General features: G+C 37.6%; 1 non-coding gene across 1 annotated transcript; it reads left to right on the forward strand.

Moving 5' to 3' along the window:
* The first annotated feature begins 3,447 nt into the window (after positions 1 to 3,447).
* On the forward strand, positions 3,448 to 3,519 carry Trnay-aua (transfer RNA tyrosine (anticodon AUA)). Its single transcript has one exon. It is a non-coding gene; the product is annotated as a tRNA-Tyr (tRNA).
* The last annotated feature ends 873 nt before the right edge of the window (positions 3,520 to 4,392 follow it).

Below are 4,392 nucleotides of genomic sequence, written 5' to 3' on the forward strand. Positions count from 1 at the left end.
ATCAAGGTTACACTGGAAACCATATAAAAAATCCCCAAGAGATCAGGTTAGTGCAACCTCCAATGAACCTTATATAATATCATTAACTCATGTAGGAAAATTTATCTAATTATTTTCACAAACCGTTAAGTTTCTGTTAAAACAGTAATTGATAGTTTAGATTGACACTATGCATGGTTTATTCTTGAAGTTGAAAGGGGGCAAGGTTTTTAAAAGTATTATTCCCAACATTCAGCTTAAAATGATATCTTTTGACGTTACCTGCCTAATCTCCTTAAATTTGTTCATCTGATTCAAGTGATAGCGTCTCCTTGTTCTTGTGAGTTGTAGCCATCCTCAATAATCCAACTTGTTGCCGAGGAATGAAATTGAAACAATATTATATTTTTGAGAAACACTCTGTGTAATACTGGGAGACGTAGTTTTGTGTAAATACAAGGTCATGTCAAGTTCAAGGGATATTTTTAGTTATTCTTAGCATTGGTTGGCAGCCCGCCAGAATCAGTAGTTGTTGTTGATAGAATCTACGCGTTGTTGTGCGTCTTTCTGCGTACGTTATGTGCGTGACATGATATTATATTTGCATACATTTGCATTGAGCTGTGCGCGATCGATTGGCTTATCCAATCAAGAGTTATTATTATTATCGCTTTCGGCACTTCAGCCAATCAGCTGAGTGTGCCGCCATGCTGGCTCATTCCAGTTTGCGTGACTTCAAAGACGCATATTTTCATATTCGAGAGTTCTCAGTTAGTCTTTGTCCCGTAAGGACGTTTTGTTTGAGTTCTCATTTCTTTAGGACCTTTATCGTTACACCATTTCAAGTTTCATCGCATCTATTGTTCTCAATTTTGAATCCGAACACTACAATAAAGTTTATCACAAGAACAAAAGTATCCGATTCGTCTCCTGAACTGTTTCCTCTATAATCTCTATATTTCGGACTTAACCCTCGGCAGAATAATCTCGTGTAAGGCGCCACGATAACCTGACAAGAGTTCAACTAAAACTCCTTATAATACCAACGTAATATCCATTGGTCACTGATACCCTATACTCGTAATGTTTACACGCTACTGTACGATTTAAGCTCACTGGAATAGATTAATGTTTATACGTGATGTCATAAATTATGATTGATTTATATGGTTCTGCTTTTGTTAGATTATAACAATGGCGTATTAACTAACCTGGACCGACTATGTCAACCAGGAGACGCGCTAAAAACGTACGAAGGGTCATGTAACGTGCTCCCTTGTATACGCACTCAGCTCTAATAGTACTCCTTGAATGTATATTCTACAACAACTAATGTCCTGATCTCATAGCAACCACGTTCCTTGTGAAGCTATGCGACCATTTTAATCTAGCTCAGTGTATACATTTTTCCAATGTTAACCGCAGTTTTCAATTCCAAACTTGCCGTTTTTAGTATTTTCTTTCAAACAATCGAACTGCAACTGGAACACACGCAGATTTTCACGACTGTATACAAATGTATACATGCAAGAGGCAGACGACAGGACTCGTGTTCCTTAGCAACACATGTCTACTTGCAGTTTTGTACGTAACATGATGATAGGAGTAACTGCCGTATGCAATCTATAACACTCTGACAATGGATGTTCGAATAATAGCAAGGGTCCATGCAGATCAAGCTTTTTATGAGAAGGAAAGTAAATCTCAACAACGTTACTATCCAAACATAAGTTAATATTTCTCATATTATCCTGTCATATAGTGGGTCCTTGTGTCTACGGAACGCTAATCATTTCGAACTGACAAAGGATTAAACTTTTATGGTAGTAGCACCTGGCAGCACGTCACATGACCCCCCCCCCCCAATGGTTGAATGACTGTGGAGTTAGAGTTCAAGGTCATTTTAATTCGATGGAATAGAAGAATAGAGGGCGCAGGGATGTAATTTTTTTCCTTAGTCGAATACTAAAGCTTTGTTGACAGTATGGCAGTACACATTGAGTATATCTTATCGGGAAGGGGTGCTATCCTGAAAGTTGAAACCCTTCCTGGACTCCATCAATGACAGTGTAACTTAATACTAACTCAAAGTCATGCACGTATAATCATCTTTGGTAGATAGCTTCTTCAGCACGACGTAAAAAGTCGGTGCCACATGCACGCTTTATCAATAAAATAGTCAAGTTTATGTAAGGCCAAATAAATTTGGCACTGGAATGCTAAAAGTAACGTGCCTTCCCAATACTCTTAGATGTGATAAAGAAAATGTAGGCTTTGACAAATAGAAAGCCTTGTAGTAATGTATCACGTCTTCAAGATGTTTATCCCATTCGTTGACGTTAGGCTCGTTCAAAGATTAAAATTTGAGTAATAGTAAGCGACTGTATACTGATGTGCAGATATTCATTCTTGCTAATGACTCCTTCTTTGACAGAATCGAGTATTTGACTTCAGGTTCGTCTGGGAAAAGGAAGTAGGGAAACGATAAGTTACAGAAACATGTCTAAGGTTTACTTTAGGAAAAGCTCACGATATTCAGCTGTTTGGCAGGCCAAATGGATAAACGATTAGTCAGATGTACAATGACTGAAGCCGGGATGGGATTAATACATTGGATATTGATTTGTCGTACATTAGGCCAAAAATTCGAAGTGTAATATGTATATCTATGTAGTGTTTTCATATTCATCTGTATTACGTAACGCTGTAGCCCTACGCGTGTATATATGGTAAAGGATTGTCTCGCAAACCATTGCGAGAAAACTCGTATACATACAGGTTAAAGATTGATGTAGTCAAATGGCTAGCAACCCTTGGTTATTCAGCTTCGAATAGGGCTCAAGTAATAATCTTAGCTTGGATATCAAGACGTACGTGAAGGGAAGAACCGTATATAAGATTATGTCATTTGCCAAAATAGTATTGAACGAAAGACTTCAATTGAAAAACAAGTCAAAGGGCCTCTTGACAAGTTGAAGATATTCAAATATTTACAGGAAAGGGATGAAAGTTAAATTAATGCTACGTCCAATGCGTATAGTGTCTGATTTTACTATCCCCACCTCTCCCCCGCCCCTCCCCCCCCCCCCACGCTACTGCTTTACTTACCATATAACCATAATGAACATAATGAATAATTGCACCCTCATAAAGTATGAACTATATATCTCGAAAGAGATACTTTGAGCAGACTTTATGTTAATGAAATGGAGGTAAACAACAAAGGCAAATGAACATATTTATAATTGAATTCGTAGTGAGTTGGAAAATCAAGAACAGTGAAAAAACTTCGAGATCCGGCTTTAGGAATCACCAATGATTTCGAGTTGGTTAGCATCATCTTTGATCTCTAGAGTAAGGTAAAATATGTCACCAAAACAGAACTAGTATTGTTCGATACAGGTGACAAACGCCTACAGTGGAATTACGACCTTCCTTACCGGTTTCGAACCTCTGGACATACAATCAGCGTCCATAGCCTAGTGGTTAGGGTGTCCGCATATAAAGCGGGAGGCCCGGGTTCGAACCCCGGTGGAGGCTGGAAGTTTTTTCACCGTTCTTGATTCTCCAACTCATTACTCGTGGAGTGTTAGCTCAGTGGTTAACACCGGTGCCTTTCAATCATAAGGTCCCCGGTTCGAGTCACTCCCAGATTAATGTATGTCGTCCAGTTACAGGGTTGTTGACAATTAACAATTCATAATCATGGACGTTAAATATGAATGTGAGAGACTGACTTCGGTCAGCTTGCGGCTTTGATAAGCCAATTAGGCTTCTTCGCGAGTTCCTGCTTGCAGGAGGATCTAATATACATTACGATTTCAATTATATATATATATGTATATGTATATGTATATGTATATGTATATGTATATGTATATGTATGTGTATATGTATATGTATATGTATATGTATATGTATATGTATATATATATATATATATATATATATATATATATATATATTTATATATATATGAACATGAATAAGTGGTGATTATTTCATGGATACATTCAGTATTCTCCTTTTTTACATAGCTTCCATTACCTCAGTGTATTGGTTAGTGCGATGGTGAGTCTACGCTAATCCGTCTTCTACATCTCGTCAGTTCTTCATGTTATTATATCTTTCTCTCTGCCTTTCCCTGGGATAATGACAGCTTTTCTGAGAGCATTTTCCTGTTTGAGAAGGAACGTCTGTCCCGGCTTTCTGACTTTTACATATAGAGACAAGCTCCCAGCCCTGCTAGTAAAGGCAATATTAATTTAGGGTGATAGTGAATTCACAAAGAGCAATACTAACTTATCCCTCGTAGAAGCTCTGAACAAATAACATGATTTCTTTTCAAGTAGTCTATGCCTCTTTAATTTTTTATTTCCAATGCCATTTATCAAGCTGACATATTTAGTCCAA

This window comes from Apostichopus japonicus, chromosome 15 (assembly GCF_037975245.1).
Source record: "Apostichopus japonicus isolate 1M-3 chromosome 15, ASM3797524v1, whole genome shotgun sequence".
Classification (NCBI taxonomy): Eukaryota; Metazoa; Echinodermata; class Holothuroidea; order Aspidochirotida; family Stichopodidae; genus Apostichopus; species Apostichopus japonicus.